Source organism: Pseudonaja textilis, chromosome 2, assembly GCF_049901715.1.
Source record: "Pseudonaja textilis isolate UNSWEBS1 chromosome 2, rPseTex1.2, whole genome shotgun sequence".
Lineage (NCBI taxonomy): Eukaryota > Metazoa > Chordata > Lepidosauria > Squamata > Elapidae > Pseudonaja > Pseudonaja textilis.
Window position 1 is genome coordinate 149,221,421 of NC_141991.1, and position 24,205 is coordinate 149,245,625.

The 24,205-nt window shown below is 40.9% G+C and overlaps 1 protein-coding gene across 1 annotated transcript in view; it reads left to right on the forward strand.

Annotated features, from left to right (window-relative positions):
- Nucleotides 1-24,205, forward strand: part of MAST1 (microtubule associated serine/threonine kinase 1) — an 87,391-nt gene that overhangs the window by 1,783 nt on the left and 61,403 nt on the right. The gene's annotated exons all lie outside the window — the stretch shown is intronic.

Sequence of the window (24,205 nt, forward strand, 5' to 3'; positions counted from 1 at the left end):
AAAATTATTGAATTGGGAGCTTTTTAGACAGGGAGATTTTTCTCCCCTATACATCCTTCTGGGTTTTTTTTTTTTTTTTGTCTTGCTTTGGAAAGCAGCCTTTCCTAAATAGGTACTTTCCAGATGTGGGGGAATAAGATTGGTAGCTCAACACAAATGGGTTGCCGTGTCAGGGAAGGCTGATTCCTAATGTTGCATGATACCCCCCCGCTTCATTGTTAGGAGATGTAGAGCAGCAAAAACCTGCAATGGAAACCTCCTGTGCCAAAGCTCTTCGAAGAAGCCCTTGGAGGCCAATCTGACAACATTGTAAACATGTTTTCTTTCTTTCTTCCTCTCTTTCTTTCCTTGCTTCCTTAAGTTGATTTGGATATTAACCTGAAAATTTCATAATAGGACTAAAATGTAATTGCCTATGGATTCTTCCTCTTTAGATTTTGCAAAACCAGAAATATAAATTCTTTCGCTTGGAGTCAGGATTTCTCTTACTGCTTGTCCTGTACTCATTATGCAATACTTACATCTCTCAAGTGAAAAATACAGATCGATGTATTTCTTGCTTTTCTTTCAATGGTTATTTCAGAGGTTGCCTTTTTTATGGGGTGTTGTTTATTTTTTTAACTCCTTTTATTGATCTCACAGAATTGTTGAGAGAAGGAGGGCTGCCTCAAATGTATTTTAATGGTTGGTGATTTCAAAAACCCTACCACCACCACATTAGCTGTGCTTTGAAAAGGGCTATTTTTGAAGGAAAAACAAAACAATGAATTTACTTATGATTATTATATGATACTCAGTTATGCAAACAGCAGTATGTTGAAATTTAAGGGCAGCAGTGAAATCATGAGCAGTTTGACCATTATGTTCCACAATGAAGTAGAATTGCTTCAGGAAGAGGAACTACAAAAGGTATTAGAAGGCCAATTAATTTCCCATCCAAATGAATGGAAAGTAGCTCTTAATTTAAAAAAAAGTCACTTCCAATATTCGATTAGGATGTAACCCTGGATTTTTTCTTTCAGTGTACAGGTATACTGAATCAACCAACCAACTTACAACCATTCATTTAATTACTGTTTGAAATTACAACAGCACTGAAAAAAAGATTGATGACCATTTTCACACCTATGACCATTGTAGCATCCCATAATCACATGATCAAAATCCAGATGTTTGGCAACTGGCTCATATTTATGATGTGCCCTGAGGTCATGTCATCACTTTTTGTAATCTTCTGACAAACAACTTAATAATTGTGGCAAGAAAGATTGTAAAATGGGACAAAACTCATTTAACAACTGTCTCACTTAACAGGGAATGTTGGGCTCAATTGTGGTTATAAGTCAAAGACTAGCTGTAGTCCAGCAAAATGGAAGACAAGTGTCCCATCCTTTCTTGGAGGACTGGTTTAGGTAGAAAATATATGTGTGTACATTTTATCCTCGCAAAAGACTGTGTGCTGCTTATACTGGTGGCCTGTCTAGGTGGGGTTTGTTTGGATAGAAGGCAGGGTGGCTACTTGAAGCCTTGAACTACAGCTGCCAAGGAGTCAATCCGGAGCTCCCTTAGGGAACTGCAACCTCAATTTCTATTGTTTATGGCAGGCTAGACTGATCAGTAGGTTAGTATCTGCTCCAAAATGTCACAGTAAGCTTTCAAAATGGAGTGGAAATTAGAACCCAGAACTTTCACTTAAAGCATTATTTCTCTTTCTTTGTGATGACATCTTGGGATGCTATAAATCAGTGGGTGAAAATAAAAGTAGAGAAATGTTCTGAAGGTTGTAAATGTGAGAACTGCTTGCTAAGTTGTTTCAGCACTATTGAACAGTTACTAAATGAGACAGTCGCTAAGCAAGGACTACCTGGAGAGCACACTGTTCTTTCCGGTCTTTCTAACTGTCAAACTGCAGGCCCCCTGGTTACAATAAGGACCTGCTGACTATTGAGATGGATCTATCTCAGCTCCTTGCGTTGAGCTGCTGAATCTGCGTACTGAGATGCTCCACGGATTTCTTAAAAAGCACTTTATGATGTCAACTGATACCCAGAATATTGCAGCTAAAATCGGTTTTGAGAAGGCAGGCAGCCTTTATACTGGGTTTCTTCTTTTTCCATTGTTCACCACTGAGCTTTTCATATGTCCTGTACTCTAACATTATTAATTAATGAGTTGGAGGAGGCAGGGTGGGAGCAGCGCTTATCAAATCTGCAGAAAGCACAAAGGTGAGTGGAATACTTAGCACCTTAAACTATGGCAGCAAAATTCTGAATGATCTTGATAGGTTAGAAAAATAGAGGAGAAAACAATTGCATTAATAGAGATTTTGCAAAGTTTTTCCCCAGAGGAAAAAGAAATCAGATGCTCTGATGGGTGATACCTTGAAAAAGAAATTTGGAATTAACAGTTGATCCTAAATTGAAATTAAGCTTGAATATAAGCAGCTGCAAAAAAAGGAGCTGTAATTTTAGGTTGGTATCCAAATCACTGGAAATACTAATTCTACTCTTATTCTTATCCAGGGGTGGGCAATTAATTTTCCCAAGGGGCCACATGAGAAACTGGGACAGTTGTGTAGGGCCACTGCCACCCCTGCCCCCCACCACCCCTGTCACAGCCGCAGGCCAGACAGGGGCAGTTAAAGGGCTGGATGTGGCCGACAGCAGGGGTGGGATGCTTCTGGTATAACAACCAGTTCGGTGAGTGTGCTGACACACTCTGCATGCATGTGAACAGCAATGCAAAAATCCTTACCTGCTCTGTTACTTCAGGGGAGTGTCACGCTGATCAGCTGGGACAATAAAGGTTTCTTTTATCGACAGCACAGGGTTGGGCGGGCAGGCTCACATGATCGTTGGAGTGAACCAGTTCGCTCCAACCTAATCTTTGGAGCTAGTGGTTCACCTGAACTGGCAGAATCTCACCACTGACCCACAGGCCCTAAAACACCCAGGCCTGTTCTTATCAGTCTGACCTGCCTTGTCTGTTGTGTCTCACTCTAATCACCATACCCCAAAGGTTCAGATAAACTGGAACAAATTCAGGAAAGGGCAGCAGAATTTACCTGGAATTGGGAATTAAGTCTGATAAAGAGAGAGTGACAGAGCACATGCAGATGTGAGGAAAGCAAAGCAAGGGGAACATGATAGCTTTCTGAAGCCATATCCAACAGCAGAAGATAGCCAAAGTATGTCCTCTGTTCTCTTATAGCAGGGGTGTCAAACTTGATTTCATTGAGGGCCTCATCAGGGTTGTATTTGACCTCGGGGGCCAGGTTGGCAGGGCTGGGTTGGGTGTGGCCAGTTCAATGTTACTTGTGTTGGGGGCACCCCTCCCAGGCTCCATTTTCAGCTCTGCGGTGCTCTGCCACACGGCCCTCCCGAGCTCCGTTTTCACTGGCAGAGGCACCGTGGGCCAGTCCTTAGCTGTTTCCAGGGTGGCCCTTGGGCCTTAAGTTTGATAAGTTTGATATCTTAGAGTTTAGGACACAATGGAATGGCTTTAACTCACAGGAAGGTAGATTTTTCTTAAACATCAGGAAAAACTTGCTTGTTGTAAGAACACAATAGGTTATAAAGTGAGTCCTCAAACATCAAATGTATTTTTAACAGAAGCTGGATGCCACAGTAAGGGAAGATATTTTCAAGTTTGCCTCAATACATACATGATGATTATGTGGGTATGTCCATGCAGCTTTGATAACATACAGTAAATATGTTCATGCAGCTAATGGCTACAATATGGAAGTGGTTTGCCATTGCCTTTTCCAGAATGTTTTTTTTTTTACCTTCCAAGTCCTTGAATTCCTAGGGTTTGGGGTATGGGTCTTCCATCCAAACACCAGATAAGACCAGTTAGGTGTAATCACTTACTAAAAGCAGGCATGGCTTCTAAATCTGTGATTTGACTTATTATAGTATCCTAGTCACCCACACTATTCTTTGCATTAAGCTTTGCTACAGGAAAAAGACTGTAACGGCAAGCTAATGTATTAAAATGATATCCTACCAGGTAGCTTTCTTGCCTTCTCAGGGTCTTTATTTCTTTTTGTCAGTGCCTCAAATTGATTCTGTAAATGTTATCACTGCATCCAATACTGACAATTTCAGCTCCTTGTATGAGTTGATAACCTACTGGGAATTCTGGTACTTTTACTCTCAATCCACCTGGAAGGCACCAAGTTCAGAATGTGCCAAGGAGCAAATCCTTGAGAGTCAATGATGCTTTGCAAGCTTGCTCTGAATTCTTGGATAATTCCCCCCCCACTTTCTACGGTATGCAATTGCAGTCTAAAAACATATGTGGGAGACTGCAGAGTACACATAGTCCTCAACTTACAACCACAGTTGAACCCCAAATTTGTGTTGCTAAGTGAGACAGTTAAGTGACCTTTCTTGCCACCGTTGTTAAGCAAATCACTGCAGTTGTTGAACTAGTAACACAGTTGTTAAGAAAATCCGGCTTCCCTATTGACTTTGTTTGTGAGAAAGTCGCAAAAAAGGGATTGCATGATCCCAGGACACTGCAACCATCTTAAATATGAGCTAGTTACCATGCACCTGAATTTTGATCACGTGACTATGGGGATCCTGCAATGGCTGTAAGTGTGAAAAATGGCCATAAGTCACTTTCTTCAGAGCTGTTATAACTTTGAATGGTCACTAAATGAATGGTTGAAAGTTGAGGACTGCCTGTGTATGCCCAAAAGCAATATCATTTCAACTTATATCCTGCTTTTTACAGCCCTTTCTAAGCAGTTTACAGAGTCAGCATATTTATTGCTCCCAAAAACCTGGGTCCTCATTTTACCGCCTTCGGAAGGATAGAGGGCTGAGTCAACCTTGAGCCTGGTGTGATTCGAACTGCCAAATTAAAGGCAACCAGCAGTCAGCAGAAGTAGCCAGCAGCACTGCAATCTGACCACTATGCCACCTCAGCTCAATTATTATTATTTCAGTACTAGGGTTCACTGTAATTTCACAATGTTGCTTTCATCTGGCTCAGAGATTGTCATGTAGGAAGTCCATAGCAATTATCAAAAGTATTTTTGAATATTGTGAATAAATAATAATAATAACAACCTTAAGTCTCAAACTAACTGTTGGCTCCAGCTAACTGTTGGGACAACTCAAGGTGTTTTTTTGGTAGTAAAAAGTACCCCAGAAATTGAGAGATTTTGTTGCCACCAGATACTGTGTATTTTATGCATGTATATATGTGTATCTAGGGCAGACTTTGGTGTCATTCCTAGGCTAAATCCATTTTTCTCCCCTTTTCCTGAATAAGTTCTAACACCAAACGAGCAGTGTCAATATATGCAAGAATGTAATCTCTCTATAGTCATCCTCCTCTGCCTCCTGACAAAAACACACACATTTCCAGTAGATAGAAGGTTCATTTACAATGCACAGATAGCAAGATTCAAGGCTCCCCCCCCCCCAATATGCAGCACAAGTGATATCACTGCATATTTTTGAATTTTTAAAAAAGGAGAAGGAGAAAAGAATTATACATGCATATGAAAAGGAAAAAAAGAAAAGAATTTTGCTGGTTCAGCACGTGTTTAGAAAAGGCATTTTAAATGAATCTAAAAACATTGCTGAATGTTGATAACCAAGCACTCCTTTTAATCAGACCATACATTAAAAGCCAGGTTTACTATTTCTAGCTTTCAGGGAATCTTTGGGAGATGTTGCAATGCTTTGAATGTTGGATGAGGGGAACCAAGATCAAAGTGTTTGCTTAATGGGTGACTGCAGTAAATCCTGTTGCTGCTTAATCTAATTTTCAGGATAGCTTTGAGGATAAAATGGAGAAACTTGTACACCTCCTGAGTTCCTGAAAAAAATGCTGAGAGTTCTTAGCCAAGGAAAGTCTAAGCCAAGGAAAGCATCTGTTTAATAAACATCTATCACAAGTTCATTAGAAATAATAATTCTAATCAGTTTCTTCTCAGTTCTAACATACCAAACTAGAGTTGCAAGCAGCTTGTTTGTTGACCAACTATAAACCATGTTGTGCCCCCTTAATTTAGCTAGATGGCTGAGCTGAGAGTTCGTTTGATGACAAAAATAATAGTCTGGACTGGGCTAGTTACATTTCATTAAAAAAATAGTTTAGGGGTTTTCTTTTTTTGAAAAGCAAGACAAATTATTCACATGATATTGATATGTAATGTAATTCATGTCTTAAAAGACACAGGCTTGCAGTGCTGATATTGACACCAAATTACTGTGTTTCTCATATAATAAGGCTGGGTCTTATTTATTTTTTTGAGCCCCGAAAAATGATGAGGCCGTCTTTTCAGGGGTGACTTAATTCCCCCCCCCCTTGCATCTTCGGGTGGGCGGCGACGGCTTGGATGTTGACCTCAGTGTTGGTGAGGCACTTTGTATCGGGGTCAACGCAGGCAGCACTATATCAGGGTCAACACAGGCAGCACCGGGTGTGCAACAAAAGTACTTCCTAACGGCAAGCCCCTCCCCCATTCCCCCCCATTCCGCATGTTTTAATATAGGCCTTAATTTGGGGGGAGGGGCTTAATTTCATTTCATGCCTATAAAACATGCTGGGACTTCCTACTGGGGGAGGCCGTATTGTTGGAGAAACAGGGTAATATGCAGGAAAGGAAACTCCTAGATGCAAACAGCTTCCCAATTGCCTATTTAGATACTATGCTCATTGCTCACAATTGGGGATCGATCCACATGGGAGTCATGGGAGTGGGGGCACTATAGTGCATACTTGTGTTTCTTGCATTAAGTTGTCCAGGGCAGAAGACACCATTTCAAGAAGCCTTTATCCAACCGATGGAAGAGTCTTGCTTGCTGTCTGTTTGATAATTTGCTTTGATTTCAGCAAAATTATTATTTTCCTTTATTATTGTCCTTTTGCTCACCTTCTATCTGGCTCCAACCGCCAAGAAAGACACATTATGATTCTTCTAAACAGATTTTTAAAAATTGTTCCTCACTTACAAACAGAATCTTGCCACACTGAATTAGGCTATTATCTCTGTAAAACATATGGTCTGGGAACTATTAAGGAGGAATAATCTTCACCTTTTTTCTTCTACACAAACTATCTAAACTGCATTGTCTCTTGTCCCTCCTGGGAATTCAGACTACATTCGGTCACACCTTCTTTCTCCTGGAAGCAGCATCTATGGTGGGGATGTCACAGTGAGCAAAATGGCAGGTGGATTACCAAGATGCAAACTCTGTGCTTCTTGATTTATGTTTGACTCTCATAGAAAAGCACCTTTGTTTCCATTGTGACATTCCTCACACTATCCTGCCAATTATAATCTCCCCTGTTGTGAAGAACCACACAGCAGACCTTGGAGAAGGAATGCAGAGGCTGTTAGCAAAACATGGATTAAACTGTGAAAAGAAGAAAAAGGCATTTAAAGCTGCCCCTTTACATTGGGGAAATGCTGTCAAGCTTTCTGTTACTAGCACCTGACACCAAGACAATGTTGGTATTCCTAATGGAGTCCAACCTATCTCAAAGGGCTAATATCAGTCTTGAAAGCCTGACAGCATGGTCTCTTCACTTCCTCTTACTCAAAAGAGAGTCAACCCATGGCAACTTTAAGTTGTCTTCCTGGGCTAAATTCAAGAGTCTACTAATGGCATTTTTATTCTCCAAGGTCTGCTTTGTGGTTCTTTAGACCCATGAATGCTATTGGATATGGGGACTCTTGCTCCTTGAGGACTACAAACCAGAGGTGGCATTCAGCAGGTTCTGACCAGTTCTGGAGAACCGATAGCGGAAGTTTTGAGTAGTTCAGAGAACTGGCAAATACCACCTCTGACTGGAGATTTTACAGTATCCTTCCCCTGCCACCCCCACCAAGCCACGTCCACAGAACTGGTAGTAAAAAAATTGAATCCCACCACTGCTACAAACTATATTTTTCCTTAACTTTGTATGCATATACTCCCCCAATTCTAGAACATTCTAGAACTGATCCAGCAATTTACTTTTCAGAATGTTACTTATTATGCTCAAATATTGCTTCTGTTCCATTTTATTTATTAAGTAATGAATGTACTTGAAACTAAGAAGCAGGAGAAACGAGGCTGAATATGTAGGAGTAGGTCCTTAAATAAACATTGGTAGAATTGTGTGTTAACTTGTTGAAAAGCTCCTTATGCTGGTTTTTTCCCTTTGTGATTTTATGTCTTTATGGTAGTGTATTATGATAATTTAAAAATGTTTTAAATTGGCCAAGGACATGTCTAATCTCTCATTAGAATTTCTTTCTATGATCATTAAAAAGGGCCACAATTTTCAGGATAAGACATGTTTAATGGTACATGGGCATATTTTAGTCCGAATCTTCAAATTGCAACTGAGGAAGTTCTGATAATCAATGACTAATTTGGATGTGTTTGAAGACTGAAGGAAATTGGCATGCAATATGGTTGCATTGTTACATTATCTGTTGATACTGGAGTTTTCAGTATATCAAGATGATTGAAGGAGGAGGTTGTTATGTAATAATAGGCAAAATGCAAATCTAATTCAGACATCCTACCAGCTTAACTCCTTAACCTATCACATATTAAACACTGGAGTAGTTATCTGGTACATTGTGCTTGCACACAGTAAACTATCTTATCTATCTACCTACCTACCTACCTACCTACCTATCTATCTATCTATCTATCTAGTTAGTGCTGGCTTAGTAAAACACTTCTGGCATATTCCTTTATAAACCTCTTGCTGTAAGACTTCTACTAAGACTTCTATTCTTGAAACCTGCTTGCTAGATCACTTTACAATATTTCTCCAAGGAAACATTTATTTGGCCTGATTCACACTATAGAAAGCCTAATGTGTCAGTGAATGAGAAATGTGAACCAATACATTAATAGCCTCATAACACAGTCTGATTGTGAATATCAGATAATAATGACTTTTCACAATCTATATTTTGTAAGATTGATCATATTATGAGTTAACAATGTCTAATATGACAAACTTAGTCATGATAGTCAAGTTGTATTATTATTCATAATATTATGTCCACTTATCAAGTCCTTCCAAAGGACATGGGATAGGCAGATGTGGAAGTGTGACGATATTACATATATCATCAAAGATTGTAAGCTGTTCAAGTAAAGTTGCCTTTTGCAATTGACTGATGGTGATTTTATCAATGCCAATGATATTCAAGCAGTGCTCCAATTGTTTTGGAATTGCAGTCAGGGTGCCTATTGGTACTACCTTTACTGTTTTTTGCTATAGTCCTATTTCTTTTGGCAGGTCTTCATATTTTGTTATCTTCTTCAGTTCTTTGTCTTTTATTCTTCAGTCTCCAGGTACTGCCACATCCATTATACAGACTTTTAAAAATCTTTATTACCGACAATTATTAAGTCTGGGGTTTTATGAGGCAGGTATCTGTCTGTTTGAATTCTAAAGTCCCAAAGTACTTTAGCTTCTTCATTTTCTGTTATTTTCCCCAACAACAGTCACCTTCTGAGGTGGGTTGGACTAAGAGAAAATAACTGGCCCAAAGACACCCAGCTGGCTTTCATGTCTTAGACAGCATTAAGACTCACATTTAAGTCTCCTGGTGTCTACACTGAGTGTCTTAGCCACCACACCAAACTGGTCTATACGGTGGCGAATCCATTCTGACTGAATGAGGATGCTAGCCTTGATCACAGGCTTGCATGGGTCTACAATCTTATACTGTCCTGGGTATAAATCATGTTGAGCTTAATGGGATATGTTTTCAAATAGATAGTTATACAATAATAAGAAAGGTAAATGGTATTTTGAAAGAATGTGCCAATTATTGGCATCTGTTCCCTTACTGAAACTTAAAACCTTTCATATTTATATGTGCAGTGGGCAGATGTAATAATGCATTGAGATCTTCACAGTTACAAGGATTTTTTAAAAAAACACACACATCCTCATTAAATAGATTGAAGCTTTACTTCTACGCTTGTAAAGTTCTGCAAAGGAGAAAAAATAATTTCCAATCGGATACCACTGGGAATGTGTTCTGCAAAAACCTTTAATGACCAGTTGTAAATCTACTTCCTTTATCTTTATTTTTTCTACCTGTATCAGGATCTATTTGCCACAACTGACCAGTATAAACATTAGCCTGTTTAAAACATCACATGTTATTGTTTTACTTATTACTTAGCCTGGGGATGGTGTATTAAAAAGAGGTTTGGTTGTGATTTAACTTCCCACTTCTTAATGTAGCTTTCTGCATGGACATGTTCTACATATGTACTCTAGTTGGTTGTTTAGGAAACACAAAAGGATTAGAAAGGAAAGTTACTTCAGAAATGTGAAATTAGCTGGTTCTACCATTTCCAAAAGGACAGCTGCTGTGAAAATATAATGTGAGTTGCTTATTTTGGCTTAAAGATATTAGTGAAAAAACACTTTGTTTAAAGTAGTAGATCACCATTTCAAAGCTTGATTTATTTTTAACCTACTGGTTGATTGTTTATTCATTTTTATCTGAGGTAAGTCAAGGCAGTGAATATCTAATACTGTTTCCTCTTAATTTCCCCCATAACAATAACCCTGTGAGGTGGACTGAGAAAGAGTTACTGATCCAAAGTCACCCAGCTGGCATTCATGCCTAAGGTGGGACCTCTTGGCTTCTAGATTGGTACCTTAATCACTAGACCTAAATACTTAAGCAGTCTGTGATAATGGTTATATGAGCTGTATACACTGTATCCTACATTTTCATTTGTTCTGAAAAGAATCCCAAAGCTGCATTGCAACTGCGATCTAACATGATGTCTAGATAGTAATGGTTTGTGGCTTAGTCCTGATTTGCTATTGTGCCATGCCCAAGCAACAGTGAATCTAGTCACCACATACAGAATTCAGTGCGCCACTGGTCTACATCTGTGCATGGTCCAGATAATTAAAATTTGGCAAGCATAGAAGACTGCTGTGAGGACTGAGCTACATTTGTCTGAGATTATGTGTTGATAGTCTAGCTCTTGAATGTGACATGGATAGGAATCTTTTTAATGTAATTAGAATACAACATAATCAATGCAGGATTATGAGGAACTTCAGTTTTCCTGCGCAAGATAATGTATCCGTGCAAAAAAAAAAACAACAGCCCAGCACACAGTCCATTTAATTCACAGATGAAGTTCTACCAGTTTAGCATAGATCTTTGACAATTTCCAAATCAAAGAAAGGCTTTAAAAACTTGCTAAAAAATCAGTTTTACAAAGAGAGATGCTTTCTTACATGAGGTGTCAAAAAGTGCTGTGATAATCCTCCCCCTCATAGCAAGTTGTCAGTGATGATCATCTTGCCATGTAGTTTCTAGTTCCGACTCTGCTGGATTTACAAGAAGTGATGATGTATTTATCCTATGAAATGAGTAGTCATCAAGCTATTTCTCTAGAGAGACTGTGGCATATATTAAGTAGAATTGGATGCTGGAACAGGGAGACAAATTCAGGTCACCAACTCAATTAACAGTCATAGTGGTTGGATTCACACATTTATTACTTCATTATATGATTTGTTTTTGATGTAGCAACTTACAAACACATTTGTATGGCTTAGAATTATGTGCAACCCAGATCATTATAACTTGTTCAATAAATCATGGTTTTAAAACCTTGACTTAGCATTATGTGCTTACATCTTAACTAATTCATTGTTCCTTTACTTTACATAAGATAATTTTCAAACAAAAAGCTGTCCAATCCAAGTCCAAGGATTATAAGAAAGGTGAGCAAGAAAAATCTTTGGAATTACAAACTAACAAAGAACAGTTAGGCAATAAGCTAAGCAAAGATAGAGGTTGTCAAACTTTGGCATGATAAGATTCATTGTAATTATATGTGAACTATATCATAATTGCAATTTTATTTAATTGCATTTCTTTCTCCCACGCCCTTATTTCCAAGTGCAGTTACTTTAATATTTTTCAGATATTCTGTAAATATTTTTAAACTAGAAATAATAATCTATAGGCAGACCAGCTAAATAATTAATCTTGTTATTTGGATAATTATTTATCTTTCATTAACATATTTTGGAGTGCCTGTGAAACATCCAGTGAGAAAAGCATCTCCTGTAAATGCCGTTACAGGGCTTGTTGGGACATGATGGTCAAATAACCTTTGTGTATCATTCTCAACATCATCTACATTCCCAATCCTTGAGAGTTGGACTTTGCAACTCATGGGGTTGTTTTTTTTTTCTGGTTTACTGTATGTAATAATGATAAGAAGACTGAACTAAGGCTTTGTCACTGAAATAAAGCAGAATCAGCAGGCTTTCATCAAAAGAAATAGCCCTTGCTGCATATTTATCTCATGTTTATAATTCATGAAGATGAGATAAATAGGAAAAAGGAGGACCATTCATATCTGGGCTGCAGAGTTCCCAATGTCCATTAGATCAGTGGTGGTATTCAAATAAAGTTGCTACCGATTCGGTGGGCGTGGCTTGGTGGGCGCGCTATGCACATGTACACACACTTTGCATGCATGCACGTGCCAAACGTGCACTTTGCGCAGGTGCAGAGGCATTCTAACTTGCATCCTGCAAGCCTGCGGTGTTATGTCTTGGGAACCGGTTGGGGCTCCAACCGGGTCCGCTCTTTGAGCAGATTCAACAACCGTTCCTATTGGCTGGCGCCGTTTGACAGCCGGCATATAAAAAGCCGGCTGTCAAGCCAAGCCAGCCGTTGTTTGCACGCGAGTCTGCCCGTTCACCGGCAGACGCGACAACCACCGTTCATCAAATAAACATTGTTAACCGTATGCCCTGGTCTAGCCTCTCCTTTCCTTCGAACTACAACACTGGCGACGAGGATGGGATCGGAAGGCTAGTCAGGAGCATTTCCTCAAGGAACGGAAGCCGCAGCCATTTGGTTTACCGAGCAAGCCGCAGCCGCTTGGATTACCGAGCATCGGGCTCAGAAGTGAAAGTGCTAGAGCCGCTCAGGTTAGATCTGCCGCGTTAGCGAAGGCTGGGTGCTGTCAGTAAAGTTGCAAAGGTTAGAGCACCACAGATAGTGAGAGTCGGGCGCTGAAGCCGCAGCCGCCAGCAGCGCAGAAAAAGGGCGCGAAAATTCTAACGGCTGTCATTGAGCTGCAGCCACTAGAGCAAGCTACGGCGGCTGAGAGCCTCAGCCGCCTCAATTACAAAAAGGGCGCAAATTACAATAGAGGTCACTACAGAAGCCACCAAGTGAAATTGCGGCGCCTCAGCCGCCTCCCCAAAAAATAAATAAATAAAAAGGCTCGAATTTTAAAGCGCTGTCAGTACAGCACCGCAGCCACAGCCGCCTAACGCTCACAAAAGAGCGCGAAAATTCAAGCGCCTCAGGAAAGCCAAGTCATTGAGTGAGACTAGGGCACTGTAGCCACAGCCGCCAACGCTCTCAAGCAGCATCAATCCAAGACCACGAGCACCCAGTGAGGCAGACCAGTCTACCAAGAGACTGAGGGGTCCAAAATGAATGTCAATTCAGTATTCCCCCTTTCAAACCTGATGAGGAAAAGTGGGATTCGTATAAGAATCGCTTCAACCACTTTATCGATGCCATTGGACTGGCTGAAGTTTGAGCAGAGGAAGAAATCCTACTTCCTCAGCTACTGTGGGGCTGTAGTATACGACACCGCCACAGCACTCCTGGCCCCACGAGAAATCGGGAATGTCCCATGGGCAGAGTTGGTGGAAACGCTATCCAACCACTACTCACCAAAACCGTCTCAGATTGCTAGGCGCTTCGCCTTTAGGATGAGGAAGCAAGCCGAGGGGAATCCATAAATCAATATATGGCAGCCCTGAGGACAGCAGCTCTACAATGTGAGTTCAAGAACTATTTGGACGACATGCTGCTCGACCAACTCGTTTGTGGGGTGAGGGATCTAAAACTCCAGAGGCGTTTGCTGGCTAGAAGAGACCTAAACCTCCCCAGGCAGTTGAAGAAGCCTTAGCTGCAGAACTTGCAGCACAGTCCGCAGCTGAGATCCAGGGCACCGCTTCCAGACCCAGCACTTCCTCCGTACACTCTGAAGTAGCGGTAAGTGAGGATGACCCTGCAGAATACTCCGATGTGCATCGCCTCAAGCCAACGAGACAGCCGCAGGTAGGAGCGAGGCCAAGAAACAACAGTGGCCCAAAACAAACTCTTTTATGCCTGACCTGTGGAGGTTCCCATTCCCGGGCATCTTGCAGGTTCAGAAACGCCACCTGCCACAACTGCCACAAGAAAGTTCACCTCGCAAGAGTCTGCCAGGCAGCGCACCTCTCCACAAAGATCCCCTTCCTCTCCTGTTCCCGAAGGAAGGTAGAAAAATGCCATACTTGCTACCAAGCCAACCACACACTTTACACCCCCAATAAAATTACACTTTCTGTCTTACCAGAAGGTAATCCCTGCCGCATGGAGGTAGACACGGGGTCAGCGCTCTCAATCATATCTTGGGACACGCTTAAGAAGATCCAGCCCAGACTGACAAAGAACCAGCTGCAAAAGTGCCATCTCACCTTGAGAGACTACCAAGGAAAGAACATCCCGTCCTCGGGAAAGGCAAGTTTCTCGTGAAATTCCAAACCTTTAAAGGCCATTTGCCTTTAGTGGTTGTTAATGGTACCCTCCCTAGTCTTTTGGGGTTGGATTGGTTCCCCTCTCTCGGCCTTAGTATAAAAGGAGTCCATGCTGTCTCAACTTCTGATGTTGACTCCTTATTTACAGACTTCTCTGACGTTTTTAGTAGTGAGTTAGGCTGCTATAAGGGCACTCCCATCTCCTTCTCAGTAGACCCACAGGCAGTCCCGTTCGCTTAAAACCACGTAGAGTACCTTTTCGCCATCCGCCCCAAATTGGACGCGGAACTAGACAAACTACTAAAACAAGGGGTGATAGAACCCACAGATTTCGCTAAGTGGGAGACCCCAATAGTCACCCCGCTAAAAAAAGACGGTAATCTAAGAATTTGTGCTGACTACAAGGCGTCAATCAACCGTTATCTACAGGTTAGCGCATATCCAGTCCCGGTCATTCAGCACCTGTTACACACATTTGAACCTGGCACCATTTTCGCCAAACTGGACATGTCACAGGCATACCAACAGTTCCCCGTGGATAACCAAACAGCTGACTTACAGACCATAGTTACACACAGAGGGCATTCAGATGTAAGCGTCTCCAGTTTGGCGTAAGTGTAGCCCCAGGTATTTTCCAATCACTGATGGAGCGAATCCTCCAAGGTCTCCCCGGCGTAGTGCCATATTTCGATGACATCTTACTCACAGCCAGGGACAGACCCCAACTCATCCAGAGAGTCAGGGCAGTATTAGAGAAGTTCAGGCAGCATGGCCTCAAACTAAAACGGGAGAAGTGTACCATCGCCACTAGACAGGTGGACTTTCTAGGCTACAGGCTAGACGCCTCAGGCATCCACCCGGTGGAATCGAAAGTCAAGGCCATCCACGAGGCGCCCACGCCTACCAACAAAACCGAGTTACAAGCCTTCCTGGGGTTATTGAACTTCTACGCTTCGTTTCTCCCACACAAGGCGTCAGTTGCGGAGCCATTGCACAGACTCTTAGACAGAAACACACCATGGCACTGGGGACCCAAAGAAAACCAAGCATTTGTGGCAGTCAAATCTCTACTCACCTCTGAGGCTGTCTTAATACAATTTGACCAACGCCTTCCTTTGGTCCTAGCCGCAGACGCATCCCCTTTTGGGATAGGAGCTGTCTTAAGTCACAGGCTCCCCAATGGCTCCGAGGCACCAATTGCCTTCTTTTCAAGAACCCTTTCAGCGACTGAGGCGTAATTACAGCCAGGTTGATAAGGAGGCCTTGGCTGCAGTAGCAGCAGTCAAAAATTCCACGAATTTCTATTCGGACACCAATTCGAACTTATTACTGATCACAAGCCGCTTTTAGGATTATTATCAGGGAAAAGCAAACCCATGAGATATTGTCGCCTAGAATGACCAGATGGACCTTATTCCTGGCGGCTTACTCGCATAAACTGGTCTATCGTCCCGGTAAAAATCTAAACCACGCTGATGCCCTCAGCCGCTGCCCTTGCCAGCCCCAGTCGAGGACCCAGCTCCTGTGCATGCCATTTTTGATGTAAACGAACTCAAGCTGCCGGTGACTGCAGACGACATAGCATCACATTCCAAGAAGGACAGAACAATCGCCCAGGTTCTGGACTGGGTAGGGAGAGGTGTGGCCGGAAACTAACTATTCAGTTGATTTCGCCCCATTTAAAACTCGCCAGCTAGAGCTCTCTAAGTTGCAGGGATGCCTATTGTGGGGTACCAGAGTGGTCATACCAACCACCCTTCGCATACCCGTCTTGAAGATGCTGCACGAGGGCCATCCAGGAATTGTGCGGATGAAGGCGTTAGCTCGAAGTTACGTCTGGTGGCCGGGATGGACGATCAGATCGCCAAGTGGGTAAGCTCGTGTCGACCCTGTCAGGAATCTAGGGCAGCCCCGCCAACCGCCACACCCACAAAGTGGGAAAGTGCCAATGCCCGTGGTCACGGCTTCACATCGACCTGGCCGGGCCAATGCACGGCAAGACCTTCTTGGTGGTCGTGGACGCCTATTCAAAATGGATAGATGTGGCCTTACTTCCACGACCACCACACAGGCAGTTGTTAAAGCCCTGACTCACCTTTTCGTAACTCACGGACTCCCTGACACACTGGTCTCCGATAATGGCCCCCAGTTCACCTCGAGCGAATTTAGTAGGTATGTCACCAATCTAGGCATCAGACACGTCTTCACGGCACCCTTCCACCCCGCCAGCAACGGGTTGGCTGAGCGGGCAGTCAGATCAGCCAAGGAGGCGTTAGCCAGGTTCGGCCAAGTGGATTGGCATTCTAAACTGTCTCAATTCCTCCTAAGCCAGCATACCACACCGTGCACAGTTACGAACAAATCCCCGGCTGAGCTGCTGATGGGGAGACGCCTGAGGACTACCTTAGACAGGCTGCACCCCACTACTGTCCAGACTCCCTTTGGGGTCTGACAGTCTGGCCAGGAATTTCGCAGTTCAGGACCTAGTGTTTGCTAGGAACTACGCGGGGACCCACTGTGGGTGGCCGGGAAAGTCGTGGCTGTCACAGGTCCAAGATCTTATCGGGTCCAACTTGAAGACGGTCGTGTGTGGCGAAGACACCTGGACCAGCTGCGGAGACGACGGAGCAGCCTGACCGCCCAGACCCGTCTCCACCAGATGAGTCGCGGGCGCCACTCCAAGGTCCAGCTAGTGATCCCCAGAGTGATCACCCTTCACCAACGGAGCAGAGGAGCAGGCAGTAGACCGGGACTGCCAGCCGGGAGCACCACCGTTTATCCCCAGCGAAGGCAGAGACTTTTCCCTGGCTCCAGTTCCTGCGCCGAGCCCTGTTCGCCCCTGCGTACCCTGACCAGGGGTCCGCGAACTTGTCTTCGCCCAATGACTCTCCTGAGTTACGTCGCTCGGTCGCCAACACAGACCACCGGCGTATCTCAAAGACTATATGTGTTCCCATCTAGGGGGAAGGGTGTTATGTCTTGGGAACCGGTTGGGGCTCCAACCGGGTCCGCTCTTTGAGCAGATTCAACAACCGTTCCTATTGGCTGGCGCCGCTTGACAGCGGCATATAAAAGCCGGCTGTCAAGCAAGCCAGCCGTTGTTCGCACGCGAGTCTGCCCGTTCACCGGCAGACGCGACAACCACCGTTCATCAAATAAACATTGTTAACCGTATGCCCTGGTCTAGCCTCTCCTTTCCTTCGAACTACAACATGCACGATGCCGGTTGCTGCAGCAGCTGCCATGCGGCGCTATTCTGCACTGCGCAAAGCAGCTGCGCTTCGAATTCTGGCCATAAAAGTGAGTATGGGAGACCGGTCAGGTGGGTGGGCCAAACACAGAGCAGCGGAGAGAACCGGTTCCATCTCCGCTGCTTATCGCCACTACGGCTCTCCAGAACCGGGCAGAACCGGTCGAATGCCACCACTGCATTAGATGGAAATATATAGTAGGCTTATCAACCACCCATAAATACAGTAGGAGGAGTCTGGGGAAGTCTTAGCTTGCTTGACAAAAAATAGCAACCTAAAATAACTTTTCTGATTTTGTATTCTGGGGGTGCTTGGGATTACAACTCCCATCTTCCCAAGAAACAGAGGGCATTATTATAGTTGTAGTCCAATAGATCTGGAGGGCAGTAGTTGGGGCAGAAATAAAAAGTTCCTATTCTCATTTGAAAATGAAATGATAACTGTGATTTGTCTGCATTCAAGAAGGTAGAGCTGGAGGCTTCTGCGTGCAGCTAAATATTGAATGTGGTCTGAAAGAAGATATGAAAGAAGAACTTGAAAATTCATGCCACTTTGTTTCCTAAAGAGTCCTAAAGACACCTGAGCAAGATAGTCCATTAGCCACTGCTTTAAACTTCCAGACACCCTGGCAGAATGATTACATTATAATTTGCAGAGGCACAGAGAGGCATTTTTTAAAATGCCTTTTTTACTGAGGATTTTAATTACAATAATAAAAGCAAATACAAACTAAACTCAGAGAGAGAGAGAAGAAATAAAAAAAATGCAAAGAAAAAAGCAAAAAAAGAGGTAAATTTTTAAGGAGAAATAAAGAAGTGACCTGCAATCTTCCATTGCAACAAGTATAAACAACTGTAATTCTTCCTCCTTTATAATGTTACAAATATTTTTCCTGTAACATATTCCCTATCTATATGCAAATCCATAAATCATCAGCCCTAACCCCTTTCAGTCCTAGTGTCAGCAAAAAAATATATATAAAGAGTTAACAGAATTTTATAGAAACATCTTACTTTAACCTTGGTCAATTTTATATTTTTTCCTTTTACTTCTGACAATCTTAAAATTTAATTCAATCAAATATTGTTGTAAGATTTTATCGGTTCAATTTTTCTTTTTCCCATTGCAAAGGTTTCTTTAATGCTTTAGCAAATCTCTTTTGTAAAGGCTGTAAAAAGTCATTGTCTAGGCCATTGTCAAGATTTCTTCAAAGCTTTTGAAGAAGAACCAACCTTTTTTGTATATCCACTGGAAAGTCTACCCAGGCCATGCTCTTCACTTGTCATTTGTGTTTCAACTTCAGATACCTTCTCTGTCATATAATTCACACTTTTGTTATTACCCAGTATTTCTGGTTCTAATATGTTTGCATCAGGCAAAATCGTTTCATATCTTTCATTCCTTCGTTAGCGTCCTTTGGAAATAATCTCTCTATAGTAATAAACATCATTGTTGATATTGTAGGTACTGGTATTTCAAATATTATTGTTTATTATTTATCGCTTATAAAATAGTAATGGTAATGGAAAATGAATTAAACATTAACATTCTCAAGAAAATAAACCCACACAAAAAGTGTTTTTGAAAAAAGTGTAAAAAAATACAACAGAAAATGGAACAATGAATACATGTATATTGTTATAATTATAACTATTGTTGGTAATTACAATTCTATATACACAGTACTTATCTAATATAAATATTATGGAACTACATATATATTTCTAATACAGTTAAATAACTATCATTTTTAATTTACTGTATTTTTATCAGTTCCATATTTCATTATGCTTGTCCATACAAAGGTTACATCTGTAGGCAGTTCACTCATAGGTGGCAAATATAAGCAGCCATTGAATGAATGGGGCCATACATTTATCTTTTCAATGCTGCAGTATCAGCATTTGGCAATAGTGAGGGCACAGAGGATCTATTTATATTGTCCAGTTGTCAGATTCCATATAGTATGCATGTGATTCAAGAAAATGTTAGGCCTTTTCTATTAAATTTACTGGAGTCCAGTAAATTCTAAATATTTTTTGCTGCATACTTCATAGTTTATAGTCTATTGTCACTCTTGCTTTAGTCTATTATCACTCTTGCTATATATTTCCTGTTATGTAGGCCTGTATGGTCTAGATAACTATTAGGCCATTAATTTACTTTTTAGTATCTGCATATCAAGTGGTTTTGACAATAAATATCTACAAACTCATACTATAGCAGTTGTTTTTTTAAAAAAAGTTAAAAGATTCAAGAAGTTGTTTTTGTCAGATTCCGGCAGTTACTCCAATTAAATCATATGCCTTGAGCCACACTCCCAAAACTAAAAAGGATTTATTTGAAGTTAACATTCTACTTCTGGCATTAACCTGGGCGCAGCCAACTCTGATATATGTAATTCACTGTCACCCTTGATCCTGTTTCCCCCCCCCCTCTTTTCCGTTGGAGATGTTCTCCAATGGAAAACATCTCTAGCCAAGAGTCATCAATCATGCTCTCCAATTAGATTTTTGCTCAGCAGAAGCTTCAGTCATCCAATCAGTCTTTGAAGAAAATATGAATGGAAAGTACATTTGATTCTACACTGCTACCTACTCTTTGAAACCCCCCCTTCTTTCGGTTGTCAATTATAAAACGTGTATACAAAATGTTTTGTGAGTTGACAGTTTTAGTATCTCAGATGTTTCAGAAGCTGAAAATCCTGCTGGTCCAAATAAACTTGGCAATAAATATTATCATTGGGTTACATCTAGAAAATGATATTTATCTTTTCATAGCATATGCTTAAAATCACCTCTATTGCCTCTCATTTGGTCCAAAGTCTGATGTAGGGATTAAGGTACCAAGCTAGAAACCAGGAGACTCTGAATTCTAGTTCTGCCTTAGACCATGAAAGCTAGATGAATGATTTTGGGTCAATCACCCTCTCTCAGACCAACCCACCTCACAGGGTTATTGTTGTATGGAAAATAGGAGGAGGAAAATATGTTGGATACTTTCACTGTTTGAGTTATTTATAAAGGCAGGATAAAAAAATCCAAATAAGTAAACTAAAATAATTTTCTGACATTGTTTCCAGAGGTACTAGAGTTCTGGTGTATTTTGTTTTGTAATTCTGTCCATATAACCAAAGGTGCTATATATTCCAAAGTTTTCCAAATCAGAAAATTAACACCAATTCTTGGCTCCAAATATTTAATGTTTGATTATAGATAAGCATGACATAATTTCTGATTCAGAAAATTGAATTATCCCTCATTCACTGTAGTTGTATTTTCTGTAAAGTATTGTCAAAATCAAAGAACTCCATGATAAATTTCTGCACAAAGAATGTATTTTCTGAAAATATTTTCCAGATATATGAATTAAGATTTCTGTCAGTATGCATATAAATCTGCGAATAATATTAATTTTGAGAAATTTCACTTTTTCCCAAAGGATGAGATGTAATGACTCTCATTATCAATATCTGAACCGGTGTCTCTCTATATTTTATTTATATTACATGTTTATTCATTTAATTATTAAATTTCTATACTGCCCTTCTCATCTAAGTGACTCAGGAGTTTACAATAACATAATAAAATAATAAACACCTAACTAAAAGCACAGTAAAAGAGACATGTCAGTAAACATTACTAACCGTTACTAACTATTGTAAGAGACAGTGGTTAGAATGCAGCATTGCAGACTAACTTACTGCTTGCTCACTAGAGTTTGATTCTTAGTGGCTCAAGGTTGACTCAGCCTTCCATCCTTCTGAGGTGGGTAAAACGAGGACCCAGATTGTTGGGAGCAATATGTTGACTCTGTAAGCTGCTCAGAGAGGGCTGTAAAGCATTGTGAAGCCGTATATAAGTCTTAATTGCTATTGCTTATTGCTAACCAAATTATATATTTTGGAATGCACATAAAAATGCAGCATTGATATTCTTTAAATGAAATTTCACCTACTGGCATCAATTTCAATTTGGACCAGTTAATATAGCATCCTGCTGTTTTACTAAAAACACCTGTCATTTATATTAACACTGGAATAATAGTATTAAGATTAGAAATAAACAAAATAACATCATCCGGAAATAAAACCAATTTATATTCAATTGAGTACAAGGACTCCGCCTCAGACCTATCTTAGCTGTAATAAATTCTGATTCCTGAAAATTGCTTATATAGGGCAGAGTTACACAATATTTTCTGGAATGAAAATTTTTAGAAAGTTGGAGGGTGGAAATCGGATCCAGATAAACATTAATTTTGATTTTATTTCTTTTGGAATACAGCTGAATTAAAATTATAGTTAATAGGATTGCACTCACACCATGTATTTATAGGTTGTTGGGTTGTTGTTGTTTTTTGCAATCTTATGAAAAATAAAATCACATTATAATGCTTTGGACAGTTTTCATCTGGGGCCATATGAAGCTTAGGGACATTGGATATCAGGCAGAAGCCATTCATTCTCTCTCTCCTTCTCCCTCTCCTCCTTCCTTCTGTGTGTTTACAAAAATCGACTTTTGAATCCTGCTGTCCTTGTAATTATTGATATCACATTTTTTCATCCTCTCAGAAAAAATAAACAAGGGAGATTTCAGTCCAAAATGAGTGACTGCCATTGGAATCCAAGCTTCAAAACAGTAATATTAAATAAGGTTTTGGCAATTATACTGCATTTTATAAATATATGGTCTGGCATGTGATCAATATGGAAAAACCAATATTTCTGTCAAAATAAATTTGTGTGTATGAATGTGTCCCAATCTCTCTCCGCCCCCTCCCTCTCCCTCTCTCCCTCGCCTCTCTCTCACACACACCCCTAGTCTATGGAACTTGCAGGCTGTTCCTTTCTCATTTCTGTTTATGACATTGCCTCAGAAGCATTTTCTCTCCTGTCTACCATCCTATAAACAGAATTTGTCTATTCTATGATAATATTTTAATTAAAATTCTGCACCACCACCCCCATGCAACATCCAAGGAAAAAGGTTTTCAGTGTATTCACACAGCATAAAGTCAGTTAATTTGCTTAATGTCTATTGTTTGTCTAATTTGCTCTGCCTTTTTATTTGTATTATATTACATCATTTATTCAAGGCAAGGAGGCAAATGTATGGAGGACTTGAATGCCTCACCCTTGGAGCCCAGGAACTGTATTTAGTCACTGCATGTCTGCTGAAATCTCAGAAGCTAAAGTAATTGCTAATAATCACTTCGACTTCTGGGATTTCAGTAGACTTGCAGTGACTAAATACTTACAACTTCCCAACCATGAGAGGTAGAATTGCGTCTACTCCACAAGGGTCATAATTGAGGAAGCTGAATTATGTGCAAATCGTCATCATCGTCTTTTCCTTTTGTTTTCCTCTGCTCTCCTGCAATCATAACAAATACATATCCTTGCCTCAACCTTGTAAAAACCATTCTTGCATCATCACAGATTCAGCTGCTTTGTGTTAGCTGCTGCTCTAACCCTACTGGATTTCCTCATCCCCCTTTTGTCTAGTGGAATCTAGTCTGTCTCAACCTTTCTGACAGGCTTTTATTGGTATAACTTTCTCAGTTGGAGCTGTTGAAGAAAATAATTGTTGACTAGCTTCAGTGACTATCTGCCTGTAGATCATCTGGTTTCCATATAAACAATCTCTTTACCTTATATTGGTATGAATCAGACAACTGTCTTGATTGAACCTGTCACCTGCACTTCTATAACTGTCTGGTTAGGTTCTGCAACCCAACAAGACAGACACAGACTTCAGAGAGTAATTAGGACTGCAGAAAAAAAAAAAACAATTGCTACCAAGCTGCCTTAAGGACCTGTATCCTGCAAGAGTCAAAAAGAGGGCTGTGAAAATATTTACAAACCCCTCACATCCTGGACATAAACTGTTTCAACCTCTACCCTCAAAATGATGCTATAGAGCAATGCACTATACACAAGGACAGTTTTTTTTCCAAATGCCATCACTCTGCTAAACAAATAATTCCCTCAATACTGTTAAACTATTTACTAAGCCTACATTACTATTACTATTAATCCTCCCATCCGTCCTGTCACCCATCTCCTCCCACTTATGATTGGTATGACTGTAATCTTGTTGTTTGTATCCTAACGATTTATATTAACTGTTTCCTACTATGATTTGATTGCTTATTGTACCCTATGACTATCATTAAGTGTTGTACATTATGATTCTTGATGAATGTATCTTTTCTTTTATGTACACTGAGAGCATTTGCACCAAGACAAATTCCTTGTGTGTCCAATCACACTTGGCCAATAAAGAATTCTCTCTCTCTCTCTCTCTCCCTTCCTCCCTCCCTCCCTCCCTCTCTGTATCTGTCTGTCTGTCTATCTATCTATCTATCTGTCT